Source organism: Polyodon spathula, chromosome 1 (genome assembly GCF_017654505.1).
Source record: "Polyodon spathula isolate WHYD16114869_AA chromosome 1, ASM1765450v1, whole genome shotgun sequence".
NCBI lineage: Eukaryota > Metazoa > Chordata > Actinopteri > Acipenseriformes > Polyodontidae > Polyodon > Polyodon spathula.
The window spans coordinates 57,586,417-57,600,554 of record NC_054534.1 but is presented as its reverse complement, the minus strand read 5'-3'; positions in this window follow the sequence as shown (position 1 = coordinate 57,600,554).

Below are 14,138 nucleotides of genomic sequence, written 5' to 3'. Positions count from 1 at the left end.
CAATTGCAGTAAAGGTAATAGGCAGTCCTGCTTGGACTATCACAATATAGTGTGTAATGTTTTTTTAAATTTTTTTTTTGTTTTCTTTTAGGACGGTCCCTCTGATTTCCCCCCATTTCAGCAAATTACTTACTTAATGATCCTCATCTGGACAGGTTAAAAAGGTTGTGTTCCCATGTAATTAATTACAACTGTACTGTGTCAGTGGGTGATGATAACTCGCCCAGTAAACTACCTCCTTACATTTATGGTAAACACATTACTTTTATAATAAGTGTCGCTTTGTACGTGCTGTAATGGTATAGTTACATAGTTAAATGTTGGCAAAGTTTGCACTTTGCATGTTTGTGGTTTTGTTGGGATTGTGTATGATTGGTTAAAATTGTGGCAGTTTATTTGATGTATTCATATGTGTCAACATTTCCTTTACTGTTAGATAGTTTGCTTATATTTTCTTATATATTTTAACAATCCAGGACAGCACGCTACCACACTGCTGGATGTATTTTATGTCTTGAAGCTGTTGCTGATTGTTTGTATAATTTGCTCATTATATGAACTTTGCTATCCTACTTGGATTGACCCTCCTACTATTACTGTCTATGTTAATAAACACTTTGTGACTTTTTATTCCTCCCTGTGTGTCCATTGTTCTTTGATTTATCACAGTTATTCACCACCTCCCTATTAAACAAACCTGTGTGCAATGCTTATTAAAAGTGACTTAATTGGCGATGTTAACCAAATGTATTTAAATTCTACTGGTGTAAAACTGGTAGGGGTGTAGATAAGCTACTGATTTGGACCCTGAAGCGCTTGCTGTAGGCCACCTGTGTCACCTAGGAGGCGCTACAGTGGTACTAAATAAACAACCAAAATGATTTATATCATGGTCAACAGAAAATCAACAAATTCATATTCACCTTTGCAGACATTCAGATAGCTTTCATTGGTGAAATCCATCAAAACTCAGATTTGTCCAGGACTTTAAAAATTCTCTAAGACATAGTACGGTATTGACTATTGACAGATATTATCACACTAGAACTACATTATGATTCTGAAAAGACGGATTTCCCTTAAACAAGGTTGATGAGAATTTGATTTGTAAGTCTGACTATATTAATACATTGACAATTCTCTAGTTATTTTGACCACTCCCCCTTCCAAAAACAGCTCAGTGGAATTTAAGGTTAGTGGGTGTCCTCCAATTCCACCACTTGTATTGCATGAACATTTGTTTAGCCTATAACTATAAAGTGATAACCCATTGGACATTGAATGAAAAAAAATTGTCTCAATTTTAGCTATTTTTATTTCCCTTAAGGTGTCATATCTGTCGATATTGCACCAAGCCTGAAGGTGGTGTCCATCATACTTATTAAAAATAAGTATAGCACATTCTTACAGTTCTTATTCTTGTTATACATGGTACAGTGCATCGTTTTCTAGCTAAAGAAACACGCAGAGAGCACCACTCCTGAATTGATTGTCTACCCTGAAACATCTGCTGTGAAGTGCTCACAATAAGAAAGAAAGAAAGAAAGAAAGAAAGTACTTGGGTGCAGTATACTATATACTCAGTTTAAAACTTTAGGCTTGATTTCATCTGATTTATTACTGACAGGAATGATGAAACAATCAAGAAACAACAAGAAACTACTTGCTGGAAGTGAAAGTTAAATTATTGTTTTGAGTAGTTTCTTGTACTTTAATATAGTAATCTATAGGTGGATTTAAACTTATTAAAAATCAAAAATAATGCTACTTTTTAATCATAGTACAAGGTGTTTTCAATAAAAAAAATTGAGTATAGACACTGGTGGAACAAAGACTGGAAATATATCCCCCTGCTTTATAACCCATGGCATAAGACTAGTAAGAAACATTTTGCTTGTAACAAGGAGTAGTCACATTTTGCCCTGTGTAGTTTCCTTCTAGTTGTATACAGTTAAATGATTGCATTCCTATCTGGAAATGCGCCTTGATGCTTGATTCAAAATAAGACTCATTGTTTGCATATTATTTCCAATTATACAATTCTGTACAGTGTATGTACATTGTATATTATTAATATTTAATATATAATATTGATAATATATTATATATATATATATATTATATATATAATATATATATATATATATATATATATATATATAGTGCTCCCTCGCTATAAGGCTCTCGATTATAACGTGCCTCAGATATAACACTCCTGCAACATGTAACATAGCATGTAATATAACACAGACATCTTATTCAGTATTTGTTTTATAATAAAATAAATATTAGGCCTATTACGTGGTTGTTTCCTAATTTATTTACTGTTTTAATGGAAGAGTAGCTGTGGCTTTCTCCAGGAGACGAGATGCTTCAGCTTCCGTTCAGCCTCAGTCCGGCAGCCGAACCTGGGGTGAGCCCATTCCCTCTTCCCCTCACCCGACCCGCTCTCCTTCTCGCACTTGGTTTACTTGTCTGTCGCTTCGAACTGAACACCCAACCAACGTTTAGCCAGGAATTTACAGTTTAAAAACTGTTAACTTCTTCTTGTTTTGATTACATGGTGCTCTGTGCATGGTTAATTCACAGAAAGTTACATTTTTGCTATGTTGTTATGTGTCCCTCATTTATAACGCTCTTTGGTTAAAACGCTCATGCTGTGTGTCCCCTTAGACCCGCGTTATAGCGAGGGAGCACTGTGTATATCATATATATATATATATATATATATATATATATATATATATATATATATATATATATATATATATAGAGAATTAAGAACGCTTCTGGTTGCACTCTATGACTCCCTGTGTAGTTAGTATAGTCTTCCACACTGTACCAGATGTGTTTAAATAACAAACAATGACAACAGTAGTACAGTTACCCCACCGTGGTTTATTAAAATTTTTTTTAAAACAAAATCAAATAAACAAACAAGACGTAACCCTTTCTTGGGTCCTAAACCAAACACTTATTTTTCCCTCCAAACTAAACAGGGACAGGCTAATTCTGCTTACCCTGAAACAAACTATCCATTCAGTTTTAAAGTTCTTTGTTACCTCAGCGTTTGGTCTCTTCTCTTTTTTTCTCCCTTCCCCCACCATCTCAACTTTACCAGCTTTAACTGCTAGACAATTAGGTAATTAAACAATTAAGACAAATTGATGATCACTCCAGACATCAGTATGCTCCCCAGGGTCTTAAAGCCTTCAAATATCCTTCTAACATAATACCTTTTTTTCAACAAAAAATAACATAAACCCAAGTGTGTGATTCAACCTAATACATCAAACTGTGGGAACCAATTTGCATTCATTTATTAACTATAATTTTACTTTTAAACACATTACATTATTTCACAGTTTGTTTACTACCCAGTTGGTTTATGTTGTCTTCACATTTTATTATTTTAGTTTTCTTTGAAACCATCACCACAACCTTTTTCCAGATGGAGTGTGCATTCTTTACAGCCACGGCCTCACAGCTGATCAAGTTTGCTCTGGAATGTACACTCCATCACTATATATATATATATATATATATATATATATATATATATATATATATATATATATAGATAGATAGATAGATAGATAGATAGATAGATAGATAGATAGATAGATACATACATACATACATAGATACATGGATATACTGTCTGTGTGTGTGTGGTTATTATTATTATTATCTGTAAGAAATGCAATAAACTGTACATTAGGGAAACGAAAAGGCGTTTAGTAGACCACTTTGTGCAACATTTACAAAGCATTCAAATTAACACCACTACATTTCCAGTAGCTTGACATTTCAAAAATGATAATCACTGGAACAAATTTGTGCTATGGAACAAAACCTCTTGGAATGAACATTTTCTTCTGACATAATCATCCACATCATTTTTTTTTAAATAACAAGTTTAACTGCACTGTGTTTATTTTTCTTTCTGCACAGCTGAGGGAAAGACAACTTTTTATCAAATTTTTCAAATCAAAATTTTATTGGAAAACAAGAAATACCACATAACAATTCAAAACAGAAAATCACTCCCATTTTCCCTTATATTCCCCTCCCCACTCCACCCCTACCCCTCGCCCCACATCCCTGGTGTCAAACCCCCTACCCCAAGAAGGACCCTGAGAGTCTATTTCAGATCGTAATAACTGAAGACAGACCTATTAGTGATTTAATGGTGTCTGCCACTGCTCCCCAAGCCTGTACAGTCCCCTCCCTGGCCCCATGGACCCGAGCAATAGAAAGCTCCATATATATATATATAATGTCAAGGAATGCAAGGGTCCACTGACACCAGGGCAGGGAATGCAGAGGCTGTGAGGAGACGGCAATCATTTTCTTGGCAGCAGTAAGGCTAGCCAACCAAATCCACTTCTGCTGCAGAGACATGTCACGTGATGAGTCATCACTCAACAAAAGGATCGGAGGGGAACAATGAATATCTTTACCAAGAATATTAGATAAAGTTTAACAAACACGTTCTCAAAATAAAGCCACAGTTGGGCATTCCCATACCATGTGATAAAAGGTGCCCTTGGCACACAGCAGGGTATCAATAAATCTCATTTGGAATCGTCTCCGAGGGGTTAAATATATACTGTCAATAAAATTAAAATGGATCAGCTGGTGATTAGGGTTTTTGGAAGCGCGGCTCAGATTAACTCAAACAGTATCCCAGGAAATGTTTTCATTTGCAGAAGGTATGTCCCTGTTCCAGATAGCATTAAATCACCAAAGATTTATACGAGGCTCTTAATAGGGTGGGGCTTGGCTGGTGATACAGTATTGAGTGTCCTTTTGAGATTCAGTGCCTTTTAAATCTGTTTTACTCTGAAAAAAATATTTTAAACAGCACGTGTAAAATAAACAACGCATGTGAAAATAAATTAGACCTGACACGCCTGACAAGCGCTGAATAAATGGACTGCTAAAGGTTAAGTGAGCTATACACATCGTTGTGTATTCTCATTATTCTTTACTTTTGTCATCAGACTTTGGATTATAACTAAACCATCATTTCACCAGTACTTTGTTGTTTGTCATTGTCTTGAGCACTGCATCGTCTCTACACCTGCATATCCTGCATATCCATCCAGAAGTTTACAGACAGCAGCACAGTCTGCATCTTTATTGAGTTTCTTAAGCAACATTGATTTAGCTACAACAATTTCATTGGCCATGTCAACAACAGTTATTATCTGAAGAGGCTCTAGCATGGTTGCATCAAGAAAGTTCTAGATTGGGGTACAAGGCAAGACAAAGACTTCATTAAATCCAGATTCTTCTGAGAATAATCTTTGTTCCATTGACTTGCCATCATAATTATTAATTGATCAAATAATCATCTGGCTAACGATTTTGGAATCTTCTGCATTCCGCCTTGTGACGAAGTGCCCGCCCCTATGTGTATTTTCTATCATATGTTGCGTGTGGTGTGTTAAATGTTGGTGTATAGTCATGGGTACATGGGGTATAAACGGGTCTGTGTAACACGAGTGTTTAAAATGTATATTTGTATTTAGGCACGAGGATTGCACAGCACTTCATGTGCAAGTAAAATGTAATAATATGTGAGCACGGGGAATTGCACTTTATTAATTCACGTGCAGTTGTACCGCGACTCCAATTGAATGATTGATTAGCAGTCGAGTCTCGGTACAGCTGCATAAAAGCAACATGTTTTCACATACTCGGGGTACTGTGTTCGGTGAGTGGAGAACAGGATTGGAGACGGAGGTAATAATTGTGATAAGAATAATCGTATCTAAAATATCTGCTCACCGTGTTTTGTGTAGTGTTAGTCTGTTTTGTTTGTTTATTTTGGCGAATGTGCCGTGTCCATTTTTTGTTTGTTGCAACCGTCTGTTCTGTTCACTCATTAAATGCTGAGCGAAGCCATTCGCTCAGCTCCACCGAACTACACCTCTCTGTTTGTTTATTTATTTCCTGGCTCTGGTCTGATGTCACCCACTCCGACCGTCTTTGTGACACGTGGTGTCATCGTGGGATTACCAGTGCCACTTAGACTTTCTGATTTAAAAAAAAAACAAAAAACAACAACAACAACAACAACAACAACAAAAATACATAAATAAATAAAGAAATGGAAGGCTTGAGCTGGAGAGATGGCTGCCAGGATCTGGAGGACCTCCTCGGTGGTCTAGAGGACCAAGGCTGGTGCCTTGCCTGTGTGGAGTTCAGGCACCCGGTGGTGGGCTGCTCCTACCAAGAGGGAGAGGAGGAACTGGCCCAGGAGAGGAAGGTGAGGAAGAGGCAGAGAAGGGGAAAGGGGAAGAGGAAGGCTCTGTCCACCGCTCCCATCTCCACCAGCAGAGGAAGAATGCCTGCTGGTTTTGCCTCCAGAGCCAGAGGGAGAGCCACACCACTCCCCTGCAAGAGAGGGAGAGCCGCACCAGTCCCCTGCAAGGGAGGGAGAGCCGCACCAGTCCACTGAAACAAGGGTAGACTACACGCCGCTCCCACCTCTGCCACCAGGAGAATTCACGTCGCTCCCACCTCCACTGGCAGGAGCAGAGCAGCAGGAGCTGCCTCTGCTTCCGCTACCTCCATCGGCAGGAGCAGAGAAGCAGGAGCTGTCTCTGCCTCCGCCACCTCCACCAGCAGGAGCAGAGCAGTAGGAGGTGCCTCTGCCTCCTCCACCAGCAGAGGGTGAATGCCTGCTGAGTCCCTGTCCACCAGCAGAAGGTGAATGCCTTCTGGGTCCCTGTCCACCAGCAGAAGGTGAATGCCTGCTGGGTCCCTGTCCACCAGCAGAAGGTGAATGCCTGCTGGGTCCCTGTCCACCAACAGAGGGTAAATGCCTGCTGGGTTCCCGTCCACCAGCAGAGGGTGAATACCTTCTGGGTCCCCCCACCAGCAGAGGATGAATTCCTGCTGGTATCACTTCCTCCACCATCACGACGAGAGGAGATGGAGCTGACTCTGCCTCCATCACCATCAGGGGGAGAGGAGCAGGAGCTGCCTCTCCCTGCACCAGAAGGACCAGGAATAGATGTTGGCGGTCCTCAGCAGCCCTTGCATAGGCTGCTGAGGGAAGCACAGGGAAGATCTGCCTGGCTGCAGTGGCCGAAAAGAGGGACAACGCCCGTACCCCAGTTTGTCCTGACTCCCTGCCTCGCTTTGTCCAAGGATGCCTGCCCCGCTTCGCCCAAGGATGCCTGCCTGGCACCGCCTGGGGTTGCCCACCGCTTCGCATCGCCTGGGGTTGTCAGCCGCTCCGCATCGCCTGGGGTTGCCAGCTACTCCGCAGCGCCTGGGGTCACTGGAACTGCTTCACCAGGGGTTGCAGTCAGCTCTGCTTGGCTGCAGGGGTCAGTGTGGCCGGAGCCCCACCAGAGGGAGCTACCGGCTATGAAAAAGGGAGGAGAAGTCAGGAGACCACCCTTCCCCGCAGCAATTTCACTGCAGGAGTTCTGGGGGCTGGAGTTCCCCCAGAGGGAGCTGCTGGCAATAAAGGGGGGACAGATCAGGAGACTACCTTCCCCCATAGCAGTTTCACTGCCGGAGATCTTGGGTAGGTCTGGAGAACACCAACCCCAGCAGCTTTTCCGCTGCTGGACTTGCCCCGGCTGAAGGAGTCAGTCTGGGAGCTGTCAGCACGTCTGCTGACAGCCGCACCATTGGTATTTTCTGCTGCCAGTAGTACAGCGGGAGGAGAGATTCGCCCCACTGTCAGCACATCTGCTGACAGCATGGCCAGTAGCCGCCTGGCTACTGGCAACATTGCCGCCCATCAACCCCTTAGAGTCCCTACTCTTGGCCCAGGACTTTGAGCGAGACTTTTGGGATTTTAAGGGGGGAGGTGGCCATTGAGGCCATGTGTGCTTTGCACCGGGGGGGTTATATGTGACGAAGTGCCCGCCCCTGTGTGTATTTTCTGTTATATGTTGCGTGTGGTGTGTTAAATGTTGATGTATAGTCATTGGTGACGAGATATAAACGGGTCTGTGTAACACAAGTGTTTAAAATGTATATTTGTATTTAGGCACGAGGATTACACAGCACTTTATGTGCAAGTAAAATGTAATATTATGATAAGAATAATCGTATTTAAAATATCTGCTCACCATGTTTTGTGTAGTCTTAGTCCATTGGCGAATGTGCCGTGTCCTGTTTTTGTTTGTTGTAACTGTTTATTTTCTGTCTGTTCTGTTCGCTCATTAAAAGCTGAGCAAAGCCATTCGCTGAGCTCCAACAAACTCCACCTCTCTTTTTGTTTATTTATTTCCTGGATCTGGTCTGACGTCACCCACTCCGGCCGTCTTTGTGACATGCCTCCACTTTTCACATCTGTGTCATCTCCAATTTCTTTTTGCTACTGATTTTATAATTTTACACAAAGTAAAATTGTAACAGGGCGAGCAGCCCTGTATGGTGTTTATTTTAGAACGTGGCTTCCCCTCCGCCCCTGTACTGTGTTTTTTGTCTATCTATTATTTACTTATGTTTGTAGATGACGGCGAACTACCGTGTGTTTTGTTTGTTTATTATTTATTGCATGACAGCGGAGCTGTGCTTTTAGTTTCGTTATCATTTTGCAGCGTGGATGGGAAGCCCCATCCACATTATAATACCTGTGCAGAAGGTGGCCATCTCCCGAATTAATTTAGTGATTCATTTGTTGCTAATCGGGAGATGGTCACCTGCATAAATACCTGCAGCTCTCTGCACAAGGCGTATCTTTTTGTTGGAACTGCAGCTACCTGACCTGTGTGTGCTCTCTTCTGGTCTGAGTCACCCCAACGACATTTCCTGCCACATGTGGTGTCAGTAGTGGGATCACCAGTGCCTCCTGTACCCAGGCCAGAGGAGGTATTTCACAAGGGTACTGCAGTTTTTTTCATTTTGATTTTGTGTTATTTTTTTGGGGGGACAAAAAGATGGGAGGAAGAGGAAAATGGAGGTGGAGAAGGAGACAGCAGCCGTTGCAGCAGCTGCAGCAAGTCTGCCTCATCTGCCTGTGGGGGGAGGAGTGGTGCTTCAACTGTGGGAAGCCTTGGCATGTATCCCCTGGCACCTTCCCCATATGGCAGGAGGAAGAAACTGAAAGAGGTGAGGAGGAGGCAGAGAGGAAGGAAGGCATGGGAGCAAGAGTGGTGCTCAAACTGCATGCGCTACGGGCATGAGGAGCACCACTGCCTGGATATCTTCCAAGACACGGACCTGGAGTGGGAGGACCCCGAACATTTTGTGCCCGAGTGGGAGGAGCTTGAAAGTCCACAGCCCAAGAGGGGGAAGACGGTGCGTCCACAGCCCAAGAGGGGGGAGTTGGTGCGTCCACATCCCAAGAGGGGGAGCCGGTGCGTCCACAGCCCAGGTACCCACCAACAGAGGGAGAATGCCTGCTGGTTCCACCTCCACCTCAGTGGGAGGACTGCTTGTCACTCCCAGCTCCACCAGCAGAGGGAGAATACTTGCTGGTTCCACCTCCACCTCAATGGGAGGACTGCTTGTCACTGCCACCTCCACCAGCAGAGGGAGAATACCTGCTGATGGCACCTCCACCTCCATGGGAGGACTGCTTGTTGCTCCCACCTCCACCACCGTGGGAGGACTACTTGTCGCTCCCACCTCCACCAGCAGAAGGAGTATGCCCGCTGGTTTCCCCACTGCAACCAGAAGGGGAGGAGCCCCGGCCGCCGTCGTTGCCAAAAGGGGAGGAGCCCCGGCAGTCTTCACTGCCAGAAGGGGAAGAGCCCCTGCCGCCTTCGCTGCCAGAAGGGACGGCGCTGCCTCTGTCTCCACCACCACCAGGAGCAGAGCAGCAGGAGCTGCCTCTGTCTCCACCACCACCAGGAGCAGAGCAGCAGGAGCTGCCTCTGTCTCCATCACCAGGAGCAGAACAGCAGGAGCTGCCTCTGTCTCCAAACCCACTAGAGGGAGAGAAGCAGGAGCTGACACTTCCTTCAGCATTGGAGGGAACAGGGCAGGATGCTGCCGGACCTCCGCAGCCCCTGCATAGGTTGGTAGACATGGCTCACCTCCCGCCATCACCTGCAGAGGGTCCGCTGCTGCCCTGCCTCTCACCTCCCAAGGATGCCTGCCTCGCACCGCCCAAGGATGCCACGTCCGCACCGCCCAAGGATGCCACGTCTGCATCAGCTGGGGCTGCCTGCCGCTCCACATCGCCTGGGGCTGCCTGTCGCTCCGCATTACCTGGGGCTGCCTGTCGCGCCGCATCGCCTGGGGCTGCTTCTCTCTCTCTCTTATCCCCTAGGGTCGCTGAGGATCTTGCTTCGTCTGGGGTTGCCTGTCTCTCCTCTGCTTCATCTGGGGCCGCTGCTGGCTCTGCTTCACCTGGGGCCGCTGCCTGGCTTGCGCAGCCTGGAGCCGGTACTAGTCCTGCAGGACCGCAGGAAGCACCAGGGCCGGTGCCTCGGAAAAGGGGGTTGCTGGCTACAAAGAAGGGGGGGGGGGGGGGGGGGGTCAGGAGACCAGCTCCCCCAGCCGCACTTTCACGCCAAGAGGAACAGTAGTTGAAGCCTCGGAAGAGGGAGCTGCCAGCCACGAAGGAGTGGGGGGGAAAGGACCTCCCACCGTGGCCGCCACCATTGACACCTTGCTCCCCCTCTTCCGGGACTTTGAGACTAAGGGGGGAGGCAGTCGTTGGGGCCATGTGTGCTTTGCACAAGGGGGGGTGGGATATGTAACAGGGCGAGCAACCCTGTACAGTGTTTATTTTAGAACGGGGCTTCCCCTCCGCCCCTGTACTGTGTTTTATGTCTATTAATTATTTACTTTTGTTTATAGATGACGGCGAACTGCCGTGTGTTTTGTTTGTTTATTATTTTTTCTATCGCAGTGTAGCTGTGTTTTTAGTTTTGTTATTATTTTGCAGCGTGGATGGGAAGCTCCATCCACATTGTAAAACCTGTGCAGAAGGTGGCCATCTCCCGAATTAATTAAGTGATTAATTTGTTGCTAATCGGGAGACGGTCACCCGCATAAATACCTGCAACTCTTTGCACTCCAGGTGTGTGTTCGGAGGAGGAACTGGAGAGTGAGAGGAGAGAAATATATTTAAAAACAGCAGATAAAGGATCCGTGAAGGCTACTGCCCAGCCGGACCATAACTTACTATTGGTGTTTGTGATTATTTTTGTTTAATTAATTATTTTCTGTGCTCTGTGAGCAAGTGTTTATTTTTGTTTAAACATTTTATTTATTTTTGTATTTAAAATAAAAACGGCACACGCCGCGTCTTTTTGTTGGAACTGCAGCTCCCTGACCTGTGTGTACTTTCCTCTGGTCTGAGTCACTGCAACACCATTTCCTGCCACAAAAATAAATGGTTTATAGAAGCCTTCAATTCGCTATCCTAATCAAACTGTGTGTGCGTGAGAAAACGAATCCTGTATGCTATTTGATTGGTTATTTTACTACCTCAGTGAGCTGTGATTGGCTTAATAGGAATGTCACTCATACAATACAGAATGCTCATGGCGAATACACATGTTATATTACAGAGGCTAGTTGTTTAAAATGATTCCAAAACTATACAGTACAATACAATTTTAGAAACTAATGGGAGGGCCGTATGCATTAAAGAAAGGAAAAGTTTTTTTTTTTTTTCAGACAAGGAATACATGTTAAAATTAAAAGGTAAGCAGTGAGGTTTAACTTTAGTTTGCCTCTGCCTGTCCCCTGCTGAATGCTGTGTCTGTTGCTCGTTCTTTTTCGGTCATTGTAAGCCACCTCCACCTTCACAATAAGCTACAGACCAAAAGATACGCCTGGACTGCTGGGGCTTATGATATCACGGTGGTCTGACATTATTGTGCACATTAAATTATCGACACAATACTTGTAGTGTGCATGGTATGGTTTGTAAATTAGCCACATACTGTGCGGGTAAATTCATGCATTTTCTGTTAGTAAATGGGGGCTCCTTGGGGCCAGACAGTCCTAGTATTTGGACCAAGTTTAAATGCTTTGGACCAAGATACACATTACAAGATTGTTAAATTTGCAGATGATACCAAATTTAGGGGAGTAGTGGACTCTGAATCCACAGCCCAGGTAATCCAAAGGGATTTGGACCTTCTCTGTAACTGGGCAAACTTGTGGCACATTTATTCTAATTTTAGGAAATAGAAAGTATTGCATATTGGCCATAATAATCCAGGTTATAAGAAGATTATATAGAATACTGTGTGCAGTTTGTGGCACCTCACTACAAAAAATACATAATTGCACTCAAAGGTACAGAGAAGGGCAGCTAGGCTGATCCCAGGACTTAATGACATGAGCAATGGACAGGTAAAATCATGAAATCTCTTCAGCCTAGAAAATAAAAGTGAAAAGCTGGACTTGATTGAAGTCTTTAAAGTCATAAATGGTACAGATAAAGTTAACAAAAGACACTACTTCAAATTTAGCACAAAGAGAAAAACAAGAGGGCTCAAATGGAAGCTGAGTAAAAGTTTTGAACAGAAGGTAGGAAGCACTGGTTTACACAAAGAGTTATAAATGCATCGAATAGCCTATCAGCTGAAGTTGTATGATTTAAAATGCTGGAAACAGTTAAAAGTCTAAATTCTGTGCTTTTTAATTAGTTCACCCCAGTAGGGAAAAATGGTGTGTGAACAAGGGACAAGTCTTATGTACACCACATCACAGATGCAGTGGAGCACCCGGTAGGGGCCCTCCCACGATCTGATGCTTAGGGACATAGAGCGACACTTGCTCTCCGGGTTTGAGGTCCTAGCCCTTGCATTGAAGGTTGTATCCCCTCTTTTGTCTCCTCGAGGCCTCTCCGGGTTTGAGGTCCTAGCCCTTGCATTGAAGGTTGTATCCCCTCCTTTTTCTCCTCGAGGTCTCTGCAATGTGCTCCCAGGCGAACTAGTGTGCAGCATCCAGGCGGTCTTGCAGGCATCCAGGTGGTTTACATACTCTGGTCCTGCTGGCATTGGGTCTCCATCAGGGTTCGGGTGTCTGAAGTCAAATCCACAGCTCCCGACCAAACATGAGGGAGCTGGCGAACTCTTTGGCAGTGGTGTGTTACAACAGCAGCAGAACTGGGAGGTGTTGATGCCAGCCACATTGTGGCCCTGGATTAACATATTCACTTGTTTCCCCATGGTACGGTTGAACGTGTGAACATGTCGTCACTCTGGGGGTGGAAGGGTGTAGTGCGGGATTTGTGGATCACCTATGCCTTAAAGTTCCACCCCTGTTCACTGTACGTCTCGGCAGGGACCCGTCCCCCCTTACAGCAGTGCATGGACGTCTGTTGCAGCGCTCTGGTTCATAGCGCTGATACCACTGTACAAAAGAGCCGGCTCCTTTGCAAGGAGGTGTAACTACCAGCCCTGCTGCTGCCTTCCCCATGCAGGCTACACTTCCCTGCAAGCCTCAAGTCTGCCCCGAATTTGCTCACCAGGCTAGAGTCCGACTAGTGCGTGCCGGGGTACCTGCATCCCTCTCTCACACCAATGTATCGAAATAGGTTAACACAAGCTGGCTCTTTTGTACAGCAGTATCAGCGCTGTGCTTTAGTGCAAGAGGACCCGGGATCGTGTGAATTGCATTGCCCTACGTAATGTGCCTGCCTGCGGGAACGAGATCGCTACAATGCATATCAATTTGATTTGAAGTTGCAGTGCTTCTTAAGTTATTACTAAAATACTGTATTGTTATCTTCACTGTATTCCTACGTGTTTGGCCATTCTATGCAAACTACTTAATAAGATTGTTTATCTTATGTTAAATAAAAGCATATCTAGAATACATGTTTTTTAGACGAAAATAATTTTCAAACCCAGCGATATTACAAACACAATTTAGACCTTAAACGTTCAATATCCAACATCTTCAGAGAAACTTAGAAGCAAAAGGTAATGTTAAACGTGTATTGCTTATAAATAACGTGGTATGAATATACAAATATGGTAGTAAATAACTTAAGAAATTTATTGGCAATTACTAACTCCCAAGCTTTAAAATCAGAAAGGAATTGTTTTCATGACATTTTTTTTTTGTTTTTTTCTTGTTTTGTATATCAGCATTGAAAGAAAAACAAAAGCTAATACATTAATTTCGTACTGGTAATACGCAAATAATGAAATGTTATGTGTAAATGTTGAATCACTGGCCGGATAACC